The sequence below is a fragment of the Protopterus annectens genome, chromosome 17.part0, assembly GCF_019279795.1.
Source record: "Protopterus annectens isolate FY-2018-M chromosome 17.part0, PAN1.0, whole genome shotgun sequence".
In the NCBI taxonomy this organism is placed as follows: Eukaryota; Metazoa; Chordata; order Ceratodontiformes; family Protopteridae; genus Protopterus; species Protopterus annectens.
Window position 1 is genome coordinate 45792713 of NC_056751.1, and position 21401 is coordinate 45814113.

General features: G+C 38.4%; 1 protein-coding gene across 4 annotated transcripts in view; it reads left to right on the forward strand.

Annotated features, from left to right (window-relative positions):
* Positions 1 to 21401, forward strand: part of ARHGAP24 (Rho GTPase activating protein 24) — a 2476452-nt gene that overhangs the window by 1679619 nt on the left and 775432 nt on the right. The gene's annotated exons all lie outside the window — the stretch shown is intronic.

Here is a 21401-nt window from a genome sequence, read left to right on the forward strand (position 1 = left end):
ATATTATCCAAGAAGCATGACAATCCTGCTGTTCTGTGCATCACTGTTTCCAAATATGCTTCACATATTCCATCATGTGTGGGTTCACTGAAACGGGCTGATAAACATGACCAAAACCGGTTCTTTTTCCCAGCAAAATGCAAATGAGAAAAATGATCATTTCTGTAAGTATAAAAACACAGAGACACTAATCTTACATTCAAATAACATTGATGTTTACTAAAGAAAAGTGAAATTAAAGTAGTATCCCATACAAAACTTCTTGGAGGGATTATAGATGATAACCTTAAATTTGACCTGCACGTTCAAAATAACATAGAAAAGCCTCATCAAAAATTAGGAATACTCTATAGGCATAAAAACTTCATTAGCAACACCACCAAAACTATTCTTGCCAATGCTACCTTCTCTCATCTGTCTTACACGATACACCCATCCTAACCAACCTTCAGGCTACTGTTAAAAATAAGCCAGAGGCATGCAATAAAGTTGCAAAATTGACCACCGCCAAACAATACCACAGCCACAAAGGTTTTGCCCTTAAGGCTTTGAATTGGCTCGAACTACCTCAACACTTAGATTATATACAATTTATCACCACACACAAGATTATTCACAAAGTCAATGGCTGCCCTGCTTTTACTCCGAATCTGCATTCCTATCACACTAATAGACCAATTCAATCGAATGAATAACATCTTCTCTGCATATATAAACCTAACAAATCTTCTGTCTAAAGTCTCTACACATACTCTGTTACTAAAAATGGAATTCTGTCCCTCTGCAAATAAGATTTATGTCTATCCTCACTGACTTGAAACTACAATTAAAAGACTACCTAAATAAAACCTGGCTCCGCTCCTGCACTACCCCGGCCTGAACAAGTCCCTCCGTTTTTCTACCACCAGCACACTTTGACTGTGTTCAGAGAAAAGGAATTAGAAAAATATATATTTTTAGACAAAGATAAAATATACTTTTCCCTTGGCTATATTATCTAGTCATCTCTGTTCTAAACAGTGTACTCAGTGTGTTTAATGTCATCTCTATGAACTGTAACCTGTGAATACGTCATCTGTTTCCAATGTTCTTTTCAACTTGTTATAACTGTCCAGATATTTGCAGTATGTATAGGTTTACAATGTATGAGCTGAAACTGAATTTTTACTTAGTCAATATGTCATTCTTCTGTGTTAGGCTTTGTAATAACTTTATTTAACTGTAACTTTATTATGTCAATTTGTCCCCAAGCCTCTGCTGAAAATGAGATATTATCACAAGCAGACTTTCCCTGTAAACAAATGTGAAATAAAATAAATAAATACATAAATAAATAAATAAATACCCTTATGTCAGTGGGGAGTGGGGACTAATAATCATTACCATCATGTACAGAAAGCACAATTAATTTTACCTGTTTCTGATATACTTAATATCATGTTACTAGTAAATGATTACCCGTCCAATGACATAATGAATAGCTACTGAAAATCACAGAAAAATATTACTCTGTTTGCCCCACAGATATCAGTAATAAACTACTGTAACTTTAAAAGGGTATTCACTGTTTTTTCTCCCACAAGTACCTTGATGTGATTTAGTATCAGTAACAGACTGCATGTGAAGAGATGGTATCCACAGCAGAAGTTATTTCGACCAGCAGCACCCTCATATGGCTTGGACGTTTACCACAAATGAGTTTTACTAGAAAGTGACATATAGCATGACACCAGGAGAAAATATTTGTTTTTGAAAAAATGTTACTGGTGCTTTATTTTTGTTTGGGTACCTACGAATGAGATAGAAATAAGGAACCAAATTATCCTTTAACCCAGCATAAAGGTGCAATCTAGAAGCACAGAATAGACATTGGTAGAATGATCTGTTTTCATAGCCTATTTCTATAAACAATGGTTTGTCAAGAAACCTGCACTGATAACTGAACTTCCTGATTTTAATCTTTTTTTTTTTTTTTTTTTGTGGGGGGGGGATTCATACAGTACTACAATGTCCTTATTTCTACGATAGTAGTGACCTATGGGTTGGACTATAATAGTAGGGAGATGCATGTTGAACAGCTTTGATGACCAGTACTGTAGCTCATAGTGTTTCAGGTATTGTTTGGGTGTGCATTTGACTGACCTTGCTGTTGGGGAACTCTACTGCGAGTGCAGATTTATAGAAGAACTGGCCTTTAGATGTCACAGTTCCCACCCCTGCTTTGGTTCTGCTATTATGCACCGTGCCTCATGTTCCATTAAAGCCTCGGTCATGGTGCACTGCACAAGTCTTTTAACAACATACTATGTGCTTTTTCCATGCAGCCGGGAGCCACAGGCTGTATTCTGAACATTCATTTATTATTAAACCTACTTGTTATAGAGAGAGATGCAGAACAGCAAAAGTGAGCAGGTGGGTCTGTTTTGTTGTAGCAGGTAAACAATGTTTAGCTTAAAACTAATCACAATTAACAAAACGTTGCAGTTAAACATTAATACAGTTATCTTTAACAGCTTGTTAGTTTGAGAAACAAGCTGCAGGATGTCTAGTGCTATTAACATTCTTTTGTAGTGGATGGTACTCCCTGTTTCCTTTAACTAGCCTAGTCCGGTTACAGAGTTGCTGTATCCAGGATTGTTAGTAAGCTTCTGAGCCCCCCAAGCCTTTCTGTGTTGAAGGGAAGCCTTCTAGCTTATCAGTAGGAGTGGTAAGCACTAGGTAGCCTATCCTCCACAGGAACAGTGAGTTTTGGCCCAGAATTTGTAGTTTATTTGGCCATTTGGGCAGTTTTCCATCTCTTTCAACTTGCTAGCTTAAAAGCCTACATTTGTACTTGTTCCCCACCTTTCCTGTAACTAGTCTAGTCCAGGTACAGATTTGCTGTATCCAGAACTCGTTGTAAGCTTCTGAGCTCCCCAAGCCTTTCTGTGTTGGAGAGAAACCTTCTAGCTTATCAGTGGGAGTGGTAAGCATTAGGTAGCCTATCTACCACAACAGGAGTGGTTCCTGGCCCAGAAATTGTAGCTATTGGCCGTTTGGGCAGTTTTTTTCCATCTCTTTCAACGTTCTGGTTTAAAAGCTGCACTTGCACTTGTTTTCCACCTTTCCTGTAACTAGCCTAGTCCAGATACAGAGATGCTGTATCCAGGACTGTTGGTAAGCTTCTGAGCCCTGCAAGCCTTTCTGTGTTGGAGGAAAGCCTTCTAGCTTATCAGTGGGAGTGGTAAGCACTAGGTAGCCTGTCTACCATGAGAGGAGTGGTTCTTGGCCCAGAAATTGTAGTTTATTGACCATTTGGACAGTTTGTCTGTCTCTTTCAACTTTCTGGTTTAAAAGACCACATCTGCGCTTGTTTCACATCTTTCCTGTAACTAACCTACTGGGTAGCACTAGAAAGCCTTAAACTGATACAAGCCTTCTAGCTTAGAAGAGAGACTTTGGAGTGATTAAGTATCAGTTTTCTGTACTTTCTTGATGTACTTAACTGTTTTCTGCCTAAACACAGATTTTCCAGTGTTTATTGTGATTTAAAAGCTTGTTTTTTTCACATATTGTACTTATTTGACTGCCTGCACTTTTAAAAAGTTGTTTTTTGTTTAAATAATTTGTTTGACTGTTGTAGGCTACACACTAAAGTGTGATAGCCTTTTCTGATCATTTGTAGTCGTTTAAAGCTGTTTTAAGTATATTTTTACAGTTTTTGCCTTATCTTTAAAAAAAAAAAAAAAAAAAATCCTCGTTTCTCACCTTTCTAAGCTAGTATAGTCCAGTTTTCAGGCTAGTGCTGAATTCAGGGCTGTGACACTAGTTTCTGAGTTGCCCATACCTTACTTGGATAGAAGGAAGTTTCTCTGTTCACCTGTGAGAGAGGGGAGCTTTGAGCAACCTATCTGTCCCTGGAGGAGTGGTTCCAGCCCAGAAGTTAGTAGTTTATTGGCCATTTTGGGCTAATTTCTATGTCTTTCATTTCCCTACTATAAAAACCATGTTTGCACGGTTTTATGCACCAGGCAGTACCGGTTAGCTACGGTTAAATTATTCCCAGCTCCACTAAGTCTCCTCTTCAGTTTTTCCCTTGAAACTAGTCTAACTCTCAACCTAAGCACTCAAAAAGCATCTTACAGCCCAGCACTTGCTCAGACCTAATAGCAAGCACTAATATACCCTGACACTGATTGCCCAGCAGGGCAAGGCTCTTTATTCACTCCTCACCAACCAATTGACTAAGCAGCTCACCCTACTATTCAGGCATGATCAAAGGGCAACTTCAGGTGCACTCTCCAGTCCAGCTGGTGAATCTGGGTATTCTCAGGCAATGTTACAACTGCCTCATGTACACAGACAACCCTTTCCTCCTACCACAAAACACTAACATATGCAAGAGATGCAATTATACAGCCAAACTGGAAGCTAAGCTGTCTCCACCCAAGACTGAAACAGACAGTCAAGAGGAAAAGGTTAACACTTGCACCACAACTCCAGCTGCACACAGACCTACTAAAACAGCACTGGCAAAAAATACACATAAATACACAAAATCATACTTGGAGGCTCTAAATAAAAACCTGCAAAAGCATCAGAGACCTCCAAAGCAGACACCCAAACAACCTGCACTTCCCGTCACAAACCGGACAACACATAAAACACAAAATCAGTGTGCCGCACAATCACGACCCTTAAGGTAAAATAACATACCTAACACACTAGTAATAGGTGACTCTATAGTCAGGCACACTGACATCCCACTCACTAGGCTGGACAAGCAGAAGGTTACTGTTAGCTGGCTGTTGGGAGCCAGAATCTGCCACATAACACAAGCACTCAGGTCATTCCAGAACAAGTACAAATATGACTCTGTCATTGTTCATGTTGGTGTGAATGACTGAGATGTACCTCCCTGGACTACATGAAAAGAGACATGGAAGAGCTCTCTGATCATATGTTCCAGGATGGTATGACCCTGACCCTGAGTAGCATCCTGCCTGCACCAAGAGTGATACCTCAGTATAAAGCAAAATGATCAATTTCAACAATTGGCTAAACTTCTGATGTCATTTAAAGGGGATCCAGTGTTTGTCAACCTGGGATGACATGCTCAACAAGCCACGTTGCTTCGCAAGAGACGGCTTGCACCTGTCACCCCTAGGCTTTTGAATACTGGCCAAGGCACTTGCTGCCCCCCATAGTGCCTTTTTTAGGCAAGGCTCAAAAGTCAAACCCACTTCTGTAAACAGAAAAATTTACAAAAAACTGAGGGTTATGCTACTCAACGCCAGGAGTTTAAATCTCAAAATGCACACGCTCGAAGCACTCCTCAGTATGGAGAACATCGACATTTGTGCAGTAACTGAAACCTGGTTCAAGGCTCCAGAGAGCACCCCAGCACTACCGGGCTACAACTCATACCACACGCTTCGGCCACAGAACACGGACTGAAACACAAAAGGAGGGGGTGTATCCATATTCATCAAGAATACCTACACCTCCAGGTTAGTGGCGCAGCATGATACCTCTGAGATCATCCATGTGCAACTAACATCGGGCAAATCTGCAATGCAAATTGTGGCCTGCTACAGATCACCCTCCATGACCTAGGACCACCACTCCACCTTTCTGGAGACACTGGAAAACATGAAGGTCCTACTGAACACCCTGATATTGGGCAATTTCAATTACCCTACCATTCACTGAGAAAACTACTCGAGTACAAATTCCCAGGCCCAGCGCTTCCTGGAATTCATCAACTCAAACGCCCTGGATCAGCTGGTAAACTCCCCTACCAGAGGGGAAAACATATTGGACCTGGTCATCACCAACATGGGCGACAGGTGTTCCAGACCACAGGTCAACCCATCACTGGTTAGATCAGACCATAAACTAATCACTCTGGATGTCCACACCCCACCACCACCCCCAACTAAGGAAACCACAGTAAAAAACTTTTCTAAAACAAACTTCACTTTACTTAAGACAGAGGTGGTAAGTTTCACAGCCCCCACGCTATAGGATAACGCTGCCCAAGATGCAGAAACCTTTACAAATGCACTCTATGAGCACCTATAAGGATGCATGGATCGTGCCATCCCTAGCAAAACCAAGACTCTAAGAGAAGAAAACTAGTTTGGTGGACCCCTGCAATAAACAGACTATACAAGAGAAGGAGGAAACTAGTTCAGAAAAAAAGCAAATCCCAAGAAGGAAAGACACCCCTGATCAGTATCAGTAAGAAACTAAAGTCCCTCATGAAATCATCCAAGGCTAATTTTGAAAGAAAAATAGCCAAGGATTCAAAAGATAACCACAAAGCCTTCTTTAGCTATGTTAAGAATCTAAGTGGCAACTCACAGATATGCACTGAACTAGTGCAAAATAGCACAAAATATACTGAACCTACTGATATTGCCAACATCCTGGCAGATAGATTCAGTGCAAACTTCACGCCCCTCTCACCTCCAAAAGGGCCCACAAAAATACCGGAAAATGTAGTGTCCCAAAAATCACAGACGCACAGGTGAAAACAGCCCTTTCAAAAGCCAAAAACACAGCATCAATGGGACCAGATGGTGTCCCAGGCTGTGTCTTGCACGAACTGCAGAACAAACTAACCCCCCACCTAAACATGCTGTTCAACCTCAGCCTCTCCACAGGCTACGTGCCCATAGAATGGCGCACAGCAATGGTTAGTCCTCTCCACAAAGGAGGGGCCACAACTGACCCTGGTAACTATTGCCCCATAAGCCTGACTAGCCTGGTCTGCAAGGCTATGAAGTACATCATCATGGAACTCATTAAGAAAGACATTGGGAACCTCCAAACACTTGACCCAACCCAGTTCGGCTTTGTTAAGGGCAGATCATGCCTACTAAACCAGGTTGACTTCTTCAAGACAGTCACCAAGGCCATAGATGAGGGAAAGGTGGTTCACACAGCCTACCTTGACCTCGCCAAGGCTTTCAACATCATTCTCCAATCAGGAATTACAGAAAAACTAACCAGCCTGAACATAAACCCCTACGTCAAGAGATGGGTTGTCATCTGGCTTACAGACAGAACTCACACGGTAAGAATAGTGGGCTCCAGGTCCGACTCTAAACCAGTCACAAGTGGTGTCCCGCAAGGCTCGGTCCTGGGACCCCTACTGTTTGGCATATACTTCTCAGAAGTACAGGCAAACACAGGAGGACTATGGCTAACCAAGTTTGCTGATGACTGTAAACTGGGAGCCATAATTGACTCTCCGGCTGACATGGACATCCTCCAAAAGGGCCTTACTGAGACGGACACCTGGTGTCAAAGTTATGGCCTCAAGCTAAATGCCAAAAAATACATAGTCATCCCATTTGGGAAAAACAAAACACCCACGAATTACAACATAGGTGACAGCCCCCTTAATACAGAAGAGGTAATAAGAGATCTGGAGATCCAGGTAGATAGTAATCTCTCCTTTGACAATCATATTGCCAAAGTAGTTAGGAAATCTTTCAATGTGGCCCATCTAATTACTAAAGGGTTTGCATCTAGAAATAAAGAGGTTATAGTGCCCTTGTACTCGCCACTCATTAGACCCATCATAGAGTACAATGCCCCATTTGGGATGTACCTCACAAGACACTTCCAACAGCTGGAAAGACCACAAAAGTACCTCACCAAGAGGATTACTGGCCTCAAACATATGTCCGATGCAGCCCGACTGAAAAAACTCTGGCTGTACTCAGTGGCATATCGCTTACACAGAGGTGATGTCTGCCTGACTTACAAAGCCATGTCCAACTCAGAATTGATGGACATGCTCCACCTAAAGAAACCCAAGTCACTGCGAGCCACGTGCTCTAGTGAGCTAAACCTCACCACAACAATAAATAGAACATGCTGGAGGGATCGATTCCTGTCAAAGAGACTCCCCATGCTTTGGAACAAAATTCCAAATTACATCAGGCAGAGCCCCTCACTAACACTCTTCAAGAGAAACCTTGACGAGTGGATGGGTAACAGAAAATACACCCCTGGGATCACTTCATTGGCTCTGCTTGACAGAGTATCAGTTAATTAATCAATGGGGTGGCGAAAGCCGACACACTGTGACTAGGCTTATAAATGCCCTCGGGCAGATAGCCTAGTACCTACCTATGAACCTATGCATCCCCTCAGTGTGTAGACTTTGCCCCCGCATGACAATCTCTAAATATAACAATTCTAACATTGTAGCAGCTTATATTTTATAAACAGCAATTTTTCCTTTTATTGTAAGGTTGTGTGACAGCAAAGTTTGTATGTTTACAGATAAGAAGTATAACATTTAGTTAAATAGCATAGATTTAGTGCATTTCAGCAGAATGCATACCACTGTATTGGACTGTTGACAGCAGCAGTTCTCACCAGTCCATATCCATCTGATACATTCAGTACTGACAGTCTGAAACTCAATACAACATTATGTTTTTATAGTATTACAGATGGATTCAGTCTAATTGATGGGGGTACATTGTAAGTAGGGTCAGGCTGCAAATGCCTCTGTTTGGGTTTTTGCTTTTTTCTTTAATAGTATAACTGCTACTGAGGTTTAAAACAATATAAGAAAGAAAAATGAAGCTGATATTGACTCTTACACAGTGTTTCTGTTGGTTTGCACACAGTTTGTTTTGACTGCAGTAAGATGGTCTAAAATGTAGGTGTTTTTGAGGCTTTCATGTGCAAAGCATTTATTGTTGTAATGTTTATGTGAGTTGCCTTCAATGATAGGTTAACAATATTATGATTGCTCCGCAGTGCTGTAAATAAACTGCTAAATCTAACTAGGTACCAAATGACGTCTGTCATGTGCTTCTCACTAGTGTCAACTTCCTGTTATGGCACTAAATTTACAGTACCCCTCCTGCTCCTCCTGCTCACCCGTGTAAAAGTTAATGTAAACCAAGTGTGTGTGTGTGTGTGTGTGTGTGTGTGTGTGTGTGTGTGTGTGTGTGTGTGTGTGTGTGTATATATACATATATATATATATATATATATATATATATATATATATATATATATATATATATATGTATATATACAGCAGTTAGCATTGTTGCCTCACAGCAAGAGGTTCTCTGTTTCGATTCTCCACTGGGGTGCCTTCTCTGCATATCCTGCCTGTGTAAGCATGGGTTTCCTCCTGTTGCTCCAGTTTCCTCTGACATTCCAAAGACATGCAGTAGGTGGATTGTGCACTCTAAAATGACCCTAGGTATGAGTATGTGTTATGCTGTCCGAGGAGGGTTGGGCCTCAGACTAGCAACCTGACACCATAAAACCTGTAACTGCTACTGAAACAACAATTATTAGAGAGCGTTCTTTGCCTGATGTGCTGAAAGGCACAGTGTACACAATATATATATATATATATGTGTGTGTGTGTGTGTGTGTGTGTAACAACAGACCTACTGCAGCACTGTATAGTTCCATTACAGCAGCTGGTGATACAGGAAGGCAGTCCCCTGATCTCACTGAAGTCACTTTCTCCTGTTATAGATGATTTGACCATCTGCACAACAAGCTTGTGTATATTTCTGACTATAATGGTGGGGGAGGAGGGTGTATTGATAATAGACTAGCCCATGCCTGCCTCAAATAGCACTGTAACAGAGATTCACAGATGACTAGCCAGCTGAAAACAGTGTGTAAACAGCCAGTAAAGAAAAGACGTTTCTGAGACATTCATTTTTCCCTCTTGGATGACTCGAGTCCAACCACAAAGGAGAGTCATCAGACGTGTAGACAAATAACTTGTGTCCATCACAGTGAATGATAACTAATGTAAAGTTGTTTTAATGTTCCCCTTTGCATTACAGTATAATTATTAACTCTAGAAACATAGTTTCCAGTATAGCTTGTAAAGAAGTCAGTTTCCCATCATGTGAGGCAGATCTGTCACGTTTAGGAAGCATAATAAACAAAAAACATTTTATTTCAGTATATGCTACAAGTTTTACAATCAAACAAATCCAGTTATAGACTTAACCAATGCACTAATTTATGGTTATTGAAAAATGAAATTCCATTTTCAAGACTTGAAATTCCAGTAATTATACCAGTGAGAGTTAAATCTAATTTCTGTCCTTAGTATGATTATGAATATTCATTCAGAGAAAAACAAAATGAAAATAGATTCTAAATATATAACACTGAATAAAGCAAACGGATGTTTTCAGATGTGGCAACCATGAGAGTAGATGATGAATTATTGGCTGTACTCACCTAAAATGACAAACTCCAAGACGCGTCATTATTTTCCAGTACTCAGAGAGGCATATTTCTAAAGGTTACTAGTATTTTGTGGGGAATGGAAATCAGTGTCCTTGGTTTTAGGTAACTGCTATGAATGTCCATAATGTACATTTCACAGGCACTGCTATGTTGGAACAATGGACTCATATGTTGCAACCTGACCTGTAACACCTCGGTTATTTTTCAGTAGCATTCCCTGTAATCCTTTTCTTTAATGTACCACACTTGAGAGCATATTTCTCAACTGTCCAGATTTTTGCCCCATATTTTTGGCATTCCTCTTAAAATTTGTAGTCTTCTGGCATGTCATTAAAGATTAAAGTCACTAAATAATGACAGACATTTGAGTTTCAGACTTCATATCCTTCAGCAAAACTGTTATTCTAGTACATTTCTTAGTTTATAAGAACAATGTTTTAAATCTGTCCCTAATTTTGGGCATTCCCCCCCATTATTTTGGCATTGTCCAGATGTCTTGCACTAAGAGGTTGAGAGGTATGTTTTAGAATCCTACCTTTTGCTGTATAACAGAAGCCAAGTGAAGCTTTGCTTTTACAACAGCCATCTAGCTAAAGTGGTCAGTGACTGGACAAAATCTTCAAGTAAATCAAGTGAACAGGTCAACCATATTCATCAAGGGACCCCAGGAGTTAGGAGCAGCCCCTCAGTGGCTATAAACATGCCCCTTTTGTTATCATCATTCTACAGAAGTTGAGCACCATCCCCTTCTTGCTAAAGTAATGAGACGAATACAAAAGGCAGTGGTTATACTTTGTAAAACTGATACAGTTTTTTTCTGAGTCCTACCTTGGAATAGTGTATCTGTGAACCACATAATACACTTAATTAGATGTGCAGAATGTAACCGACTCACTTGTACTAAGTTAACCCAGCTAACATTTAAACAGTCACCCAACTAGGGTTAGAGGATACATTACATGTAAGCATCTTTGTATAAAATACATTTTCATACCTTTGCCTTAGTAAAAAGGAAAGGTGATCATGTCTTTAGTATTAATAAAATAATACTTTACTTGGAAAACTAAGAATGTACCATATATATAAAATTTACAAGGCCTGAAAGAGATAGCCACAATGAGGATGAAATTACATGATTAAATACAGCACAATTTAGACATAGTGGTCAAAATTTATCATAGTATATATATATATATATATATATATATATATATATATATATATATATATATATACACACACTATATATATAGATATATATATATATATATATATATATATACACACACACACACACACACACACACACACTATATACAGATTATATATATATATATATATATGTATATATATATATATATATATATATATATATACACACACACACACACAATATACAGTATATATATATATATATATATATATATATATATATATATATGTAGATAGATATACACACAGGAGGCACTTTGGAGCAAGGCAGGACTGTAATACGGCATGCTGACACTACTGACACTCATTAATGTGAATAGCAAACTGCAGTTTTGGTGTGTAATATATTAATTTACAGATTATAATATGTTGAAAAGGCCCTCTTACTCCAAGGATTCATTACTATGCCTGAGAAGCACTTCTTCTGTGGCAAAGATGGAAAATCACCACTTGTTGAAGAAAATATTTTGTCCCTTATGCATAGGTTTGAATCCAACACTGTCAAAATCAATTTTAGCAGTGTATAAAGTCAAACAAACATGTATCAGGTCATGAAATTTATGACCCCAGTGCATGTCTGCAAATTTAAATCACCTAACAGTTATAGCAGCAGACATCTCTCAAACCAATGTTGTGTCATATTAACCTTCCAATTTCAAAAATTGCTTTCCTGTTTGTTTGACACTGTTGCTCACTGCTTAACATCACATGAACACTGTTGGCATCGTTGCTTGGGTTTGCAAACTACTAGTAACTGTGACAACAGGAATTGGTGGGAAAACATAATTTGCTATAAACTGTTTTGGGATTAGACATGTCTGATGTTACAGGGGAAGGTGCCCAGTTTAGGATGCAGAGGTGGAGTGTTCAGGCATCCAGAATATTTACTGAACTCCTGGCAAAGTACCACAGCCAAAGGCTTCTTCAGGGGGACTATTCTGGCTTCTAATCCAAAAAAGCACATACTTTCCACAACAAATGTTTCTTTCGATGCTGGCCCCAATAAAGAATGTCCCTCCTGTTGTTCCTCTTTTCAGAGGAAGCCAGTGTATATTCAAATTCCACTTATTAAATGGCCAAAAAAAAAACAGGAAATCCATGAGTTGGAAGGCCAAATTTATTAAAACACACAACAAAATGACACATAAAAAATGGATTAAGTGCTTTCATCTCCCCTCCGGAGACTTCATCAGAATCAAACTGCAACTTACTTTACCCTTTAAAATAGTTATCCATCATCCCTCGTTGGTTATCTAATTAACTACATAAGCTATCTAATTAATTAGTTGAATAGTTAAATAAATGATAATTGATACTCTTACATTTACAATATATATATATGAAGAAAACATCTAAAAAGTCATCATTTAAACATCATTATTTAAAATATCATGTTTAAAACTGTCTATGTGAAGATATTATAAATAAATTTTACAAAATATTTTCTAAAGATGTGTTTGTATATTTTCCTAGCACCATATGACAATACAACAATAGCAGCATAACATTCTAAGACAGTACCAACTAGACATATATGTCTATATATGTTTGTGATCTCTATGTATAAAAAAATTCTAAAAAATTCTATATAAAAAAATTCTAAGATAATTCATTCATTTGATCTTTTTGGGTTGGAAGCTAACAGTTTGAGGGCTGGGGTAATGCAGATATGGTCATTTAACTCTAAGCTGTTACATGAATCTAATCTCAACTGCCAGACCATTTCTCGATACTCCAATTTAGTTTCCCAATCCCCCCCTCACTGTGTTTCACCTCTTCCACTACCCAAAATTTATAGTCATCTTTGTCACATGTTAAAATGTGTCTTTATAGAGAATTATACTCATTTTTTTCTGGTTATGTCATACATATGTTCATATATGAGTTGTTTTAGTTTGGCTCGGTTTTTCCTATGTAGTATGCCCAGCATGATGTAAGATAAGCAAGGTGTACCACCCCCCTGGTGTAGCAACTAGAATATGTCCTGCTTTTAAGTTTATATGAAATGTTGGGCATACATAAATCTTTAGATCCTGCTATAAAGGGACATTGGGAACATCTCCCACATTTAAAAGTACCCAGCTTGGGGCTTGCCCCTCCCTTATATTCTCCCTTTTTCTTTTCTAAAATTTCTTTTAAATTATAGTTCCTCTTATAACTATATCTGAGGGGTCTCTGGAAAAAGTCCACTTTGCTAGGCATTCTTTTAAACATGACCCACATGTCACTAATGCATTTCTTAACCCACCCTATAGTCGAGTAGTGGGTTAAAACTAAATATAGCATCTGGGGTAAAACTGATTCATTACCCACCAATTTCTTTTTGCTACTTACTACTTCTCCACTAGTAAGTAGAGGTAGGTAGGTAGTCCCCCATCCCTTAACTATGGAATATTTAATGGTGTTAATTAAGCTATCTGGATACCCCCTTTCTCCAAACAATGTATGTACATAATCAATTTATTTTAAAAAATCTATTTCATTAGATGTCATCCTGGCTATTCTTACCATCTGTCCCTTCACAATATTACGCTTTAGGAAATATGGATGGTCGCTGTCGTAGTGTAAATAGGAGTTGGTAAAACACTCTTTTCCTGTAAATGTTAGATCTAAAACAGTTGCTGGTGTAATCTTTAATTAGTCTAACATCCAAATAGTGAGTTTCATCCAGCCCTATCTCATAAGTGAATTGTAAAAATTCAGCGGTGTGATTCAAATATTCCATGAAAGGGGGAATTAATACACTAGGTCCTTTCCATAAAATAAATATGTCATCCAGGAAACTGTAATAACTTTGTATGTGTTTATAGTATTTAGATTTAGTGTTTAGCATACTCCACTTTAATGACCGCTTTCGTCCACATAGACTTCCTCAGAAACAAAAATCTCACAATACAATAAGGAAGACACCATGGCAACCCCTTCCATTTGATGGTACAATTCCCCTTGAAAATAAATATAGGTATATTTTAACATCATTTCCATATTCTACAATACTAACCTAAAGTCATCTGGTGTCAAAAACTGAATTCAACCAACATCTTCTCAAACCAATCTAATCCTGTCTTATGGGGTATCACGGAAAACAAATCTTTAACATCAATGGTTAAAATGTAATATTTTCATTATATTCCGTGGTTTACTTAACAACTGAGAGCAATACTGAGATGTATAACTCTAGGAACATTGTTTATACGCAGAACAATTTTAACATATATAATTACACAGATTTAGTGACTGATGAAAATTATTTTTCCTTGTTCCTAAAGGGATTTACCTTTGTACCAGCTAAAAAAACCGAGATTGGAAGATATTGTTTTGGATATTAAATTATTTACTAGGAAACTGAACTTGGAATATTTATTCAAAGATTCCACAACAACTAATAACGGGTCTAGGTTGAGTTAAAAGGAGCACTTTCAACCCACCACTACAACAAGATTTGCAAAATTTTGAGATGTGTGTAACTAAGTTGAGTAAAAGGAGTACTTTCAACCCACCACTACAACAAGATTTGAAAACTTTTGAGATGTGTGTAACAAGTCAAATAAGGAATGGTTATGATAAAAATAAATATGACCATTTTAATCTGTCCCTAAAAGAAAGAATATTACTAAATGAACTAAGTTACAATGATAAAATTAGAGTAATGAAATGGGGCAAGGGGAGAGGTGTGGTGCTTATGGAACAATGGGAATATGCAGCCAAAATGCTGGGTATACTGAATACAAGAAATAGGTATGTACTTGTTTCTAAAGATGAACTTAATATTTCGTATAAGAAAATAGATTTAACCTTAGAAGACAATTTAATGCAGGGACTTATTGATTTACAGTTGTATCAGTTCCTGAGAGTACAAAAGCCTATTATACCAGCAATTTTTGGGATCCCAAAAGTTCACAAAGGGGTAGATAACCCATCATTGAGGCCAACAGTTACCTCCCAAGGATACAAAACACAACCGTTAGCTATTTTTGTGGATACTAAATTAAAAAGTTTTTATTCAAAGTATCCTCATATTCTTATTGATTCCTGGGATTTTTTGAACAAAATTGGGACCACGGAATATAATGAAAATATTACATTTTTAACCATTGATGTTAAAGATTTGTTTTCTGTGATACCCCATAAGACAGGATTAGATTGGTTTGATAACCCTCCCACCATACCTATTACCCACAGAGCACAATCATAAAGTTTCCCTTATAAACAAACACATTCAAAAACTGAGAAAACTAATAATCTCATGCATATCAAAACTAGCCCTAAGTGGAGACATCCACCCCAACCCTGGCCCTACCATCTCCAACCCCAATCCTCATAATCAGACTAGAAACCACAACTTCTCCCATATTACAGCCAATAGAAAGCCAAGTGACTTCCTTCTACTAAGCCTAAATATTAGAAGTATATCCAACAAAGTCCATGAACTCCATGCCAACATAGACTTGTACTCCCCAGATATAGTCATCATGACAGAAACCTGGCTAAAACCTCACATTACCAGTGAGCAAATACTCCCTACAGGTTACGGCATACTAAGAGTAGACCGGCTAAACAAAAAAGGAGGTGGTGTAGCTATAATAATTAAACAGCATCTAAACATCCAGATCTTAAAATCATCAGCTCCACAAATAGGCAATGAAGAAATAATATATACCAACCTCAAAATTAACCAAAACAAAACCATCAACATAACTGGATGCTACTTCCCACCTGGACAAAACATCCCTCCACTAACCTTCATGGCTTCACCCAACTAGTCCAGTCACCAACCAGGATAAATAAAAACTCCAGCAAGCACACTACCCTGGATTGGATACTAGTCAGTAAGAGCCCCCAGTCATATATAACAGGCTGCTTATCAGATAGCCTCAGTGATCACTCCCCAACATTCCTACTCAAAAAATACCTGTACCAAGCTAAACCTGTCATTTACCGTCAAATACGTAAAAAACTAAACTTTAACCCACTCACATTCATCTCATCCCTCAAAGAATGTAACTGGCATCCTCTAAAGTACCTCAGTCTGGATGACGCAGTTGAATTTTTTAATACTACCTTCCTGAACATCCTTAATTACCAAGCCCCCATAAGATTTTCCAGAACCAAAGCACAACCCTCCCCATGGCTACAGAAAGCCACTAAGTCAGAAATGAAAAACAGGGATAAAGCCTGGGAGCACTGGCGGAAAACTAAAACCCCCTCAGCTAGACAGAAATTCCTAGAACTACGCAATAGAGTCAAAAAGCTAATAAAACAGGTCAAATTTCAGTACTACCAGTCTGCCCTAGACTCCTCACAACACAGCCCCAAACAATTCTGGTCCTCCATAAACTACATCCTCCACCCAGGTAAAGTCAGTACCCCTCCTCCTAACATCCCTCACTCCTCAGAAAATATTGCTACCTCATTCAACACACACTTCACACAAACCATACTATCACTAGCTAAACAACACAACCCCCCTCCACTCCAACTCACACCTTCAACTAGTAATCTCCCCACTGCCTTCTCTTTTTCTCCTGTACCTACCTCTAACATAAAAAAACTCTTAACTAAACTTAAACCCACCAAATTAGCAGCAGACAACCTCCCAAGTGAATACCTACAAATCGCAGCTGATGTCTGGCCTACCCAGTATCCATCTTGATTAACCGATCTCTGTCAGAAAGTTACGTTCCCACACTGTGGAAAGTATCACATATAATTCCCTTCCACAAAGGCGGACCCTCCGTAGAACTAACCAATTACCACCGCATAGCTATTCTCTCTCCACTCTCCAAAATACTAGAGAGATGCATACACTCTCAGGTCTCAGACTACCTCCTTACTAACAACTTCCTTTCCAGTACTTAGCATGGTTTCCGACCAAACCATAGCACCACCACTGCCTTACTCTCCTTTACTAACACTATCCTTCAGCATAAAAACAATGGCTATCTCTCCTCTGCTACTTTCCTAGACCTATCTAAAGCATTTGACGTGGTCCCACACAAACAACTTATCTCTGTCCTCAATAACCTATCCTTCTCACAATCGGCCACCAACTGGTTTTAGAGTTACCTGTCTGACCGCCAACAATCCGTTGTATGGCAGAATGACATATCTCCCCAACTACCTGTTTCCATAGGGGTTCCCCAAGGATCCATCCTTGGACCCCTACTCTTCTCTGTTTACACCAATAATCTAGCCTCTGCCACCAAACATGGCACACTCATACAATACGCAGATGACTCGAACATCATCTGCTCAGCCCAGTCCCTACCCAAACTGCAAAATGTCACACAGGAAGCCTTTTCCTCTGTTGAAACATGGTTATCCAATGCCCAATTAATACTCAGCCCAAACAAAACTAAACTACTCATCTTCCAACCCACCAAACATACTCAAAACAACTCTCACTTTAACATCACAGCAAAAGACAACACCACTATATACCCAACTGAACACACCAAATTGCTAGGAGTGGAAATAGACAATAAACTAAAATTTGACATTCACATATCCATGACCATAAAAAAGTCCACAAAAAACTAGGAGCATTATACAGAAATAAGCAATTTCTCACCAAAGCAGCAAAGATTTCAATAGCAAATTCCCACCTTATTTCCACCCTACTTTATGCCTCTCCAATATATACCAACCTAAGGCAATGTGATCTAAACAAGCTAGAGACCTGCTACAACAAAATTGCCAAATTCGCCACAGGAGCATCCTACCGTAGTCACCACTGTCTCTCACTTGCTGAACTGGGCTGGTTTGAACTCCCTCACCTCCTTCAGTGGTTTCAACTCTCACTCGCCCACAAACTAGTAAACCATCCACTAAATGTCCCATCCCTCCAGAATCTACTCCAACTCTTATCGCACCACCAGACCACTAAGATCCAGCAACAAAAATCACTTGCAGATCACTAAAGCCAATAACTCTGCTGGTGAAGCACTATTCTCTTGCACCATAGCCAAATTATGGAACTCACTCCCACCCACAATTACCTCCGTACCATCATGCACCCACTTCAAAACTTTACTAAAAGCGCACCTAAAAACATGCTGGCTATGCCCTTGCAACTCCCACTCTAATATCATCCACCCCATCCAACCACTACCTTTCTTTCCACTCCACTAACTACCTTGATTATAGCAAGCTCAGATGCTCATAAGCCTAGTACTTATTATACAGCAGGAACTTCTTATTGTAACATTTGTTAATGTCTGTTATGTACTTCACAGATAAAGATTCTAGTTGTCTACTGATGTGCTATGTTCTTCATCTGTAAATATGTTGTAAGTAATTGCTATGTTAAATTGTTAATCGCTATGTAATCCAATGTAACTACTGTCTGTTTATTTTACTGTGGAGCTTTTCTCCCCGGGCCTCCGCTGAAAATGGACCTACGTCCAGTCGGACACTCCCGGTCAACAAATTTAAATAAATAAATAAATAATAAAGATGTTGGTTGAATTCGGTTTTTGACACCAGATGACTTTAGGTTAGTATTGGAGAATATGGAAATGGTGTTAAAATATAACTATATTTATTTTCAAGGGGAATTGTACCATCAAATGGATGGGGTTGCCATGGGGTCTTCCTGTGCCCCCATCTATGCAAATGTTGTAATGTTATACTGGGAGACACATTTTGTTTTTACATCTAAATACTATAAACACATACATAGTTATTACAGTTTCCTGGCTGACATATTTATTTTATAGAAAGGACCTAGTGTATTAATTCCCCCTTTCATGGAATATTTGAATCACACCACTGAATTTTTACAATTCACTTATGAGATAGGGCTGGATGAAACTCACCATTTGAATGTTAGACTAACTAAAGATTACACCAGCAATAGTTTTAGATCTAACATTTACAGGATAAGAGTGTTTTTCCAACTCCTATTTACACTACGATAGCGACCGTCCATATTTCCTAAAACGTAATATTGTGAAGGGACAGATGGTAAGAATAGCCAGGATGACATCTAATGAAATAGATTTTTTAAAAGAAATTGATTATGTACATACACTATTTGGAGAAAGGGGGTATCCAGATAGCTTAATTAACACCATTAAATATTCCATAGTTAAGGGATGGGGGACTACCTACCTAACTCTGCTTACTAGTGGAGAAATAGTAAGTAGCAGAAGGAAATTTGTGGGTACTGAATCAGTTTTACCCCAGATGCCATGTTTAGTTTTAACCCACTACTCGAATATAGGGTGAGTTATGAAATGCATTAATGACATGTGGGACATGTTTAAAAGAATGCCTAGCAAAGTGGACTTTTTCCAGAGACCCCTCAGATATAGTTATAAGAGGAACTATAATTTAAAAGAAATTTTAGAAAAGAAAAAGGGAAAACACAAGGGAGAGGCAAGCCCCAAGCTGGGTACCTTTAAATGTGGGAGATGTTCCCAATGTCCCTTTATAGCAGGATCTAAAGATTTATGTATGCCCAGCATTTCATATAAACTTAAAAGCAGGACATATTCTAGTTGCTACACCAGAGGGGTAGTACACCTTGCTTATCTTACATCATGCTGGGCATACTACATAGGGTAAACCGAGCCAAACTAAGACAACTCATATATCAACATATGTATGACATAACCAGAAAAAATGAGAATAATTCTCTATAAAGACACATTTTAGCATGTGACAAAGATGACTATAAATTTTGTGTAGTGGAAGAGGTGAAACACAGTGGGGGGGGGGGGATTGGGAAACTAAATCGGAGTATTGAGAAATGGTCTGGCAGCTGAGATTAGATTCATGTAACAACTTAGAGTTAAATGACCATATCTGCATTACCCCAGCCCTCAAACTGTTAGCTTCTAACCCAAAAAGATCAAATGAATGAATTATCTTAGAATTTTTTATATATAGAATTTTTTATATATAGAATTTTTTAGAATTTTTTTTTATATATAGAGATCACATACATATATAGATATATATGTCTAGTTGGTAGTATCTTAGAATGTTATGCTGCTATTGTATTGTCATATGGTGCTAGGAAAATATACAAACATATCTTTAGAAAATAATTTGTAATATTTATTTATAATATCTTCACACAGAGAGTTTTGAACATGTTTTAAATAATGATGTTTAAATGATGACTTTTTAAATGTTTTTTTCTTATATATGTTGTGAATGTAAAAGTATCAATTATTATTTAACTATTTAACTAATTAATTAGATAGCTTATGTAGTTAATTAGATAACCAATGAGGGATGATGGATAACTATTTTAATGGGTAAAGTAAGCTGCAGTTTGATTCTGATGAAGTCTCCGGAGGGGAGATGAAAGCGCTTAATCCAGTTTTTTGTGTCATTTTGTTGTGTGTTTTAATACATTTGGCCTTCCAACTCATTGATTTACTGGTTCTTTGGCCATTTAATTAGTGGAGTTTGGCTATACACTGGTTTCCTCTGAAAAGGGGAACAAAAGGAGGGACAGCCTTTATTGGGGCCAGCATCGAAAGAAACATTTGTTGTAGACTATTCTGGCTCCCAATACAAGTCTGAGGCTTGGAATATTCTAGCCAAGGCTGTGTCCAGTGCAGCTGGCATCCCATGCACTGCAGAAGAATGTAGGCAAGTAGGATACACTCAAAGAGTGGATGTATGAGTTTCAAACTAGCAACATCCCACAATTGTGTAAGTATGCTAATAAACAGAATTTACAATACTAAGAAACCTAAATATAGGCAAGACTGGTATGCATAAAGCTCTTCTCTTCCTTTGTTTTCTTTTTATTACTAATTCTGAAACACTGCAAATAGGCAGGCCCATGCTGACCATCTACAGAGACTGAGGGACGCAAGTGCTATGTATGTAGCACAAGAGAAGTATTATTGTAGTTTTTAAATTTAAAGAAAATGTTTTTCTTTTCTATACAGTAGCAGCAAAGTAGGCATGCATATCCTAACTGTAAA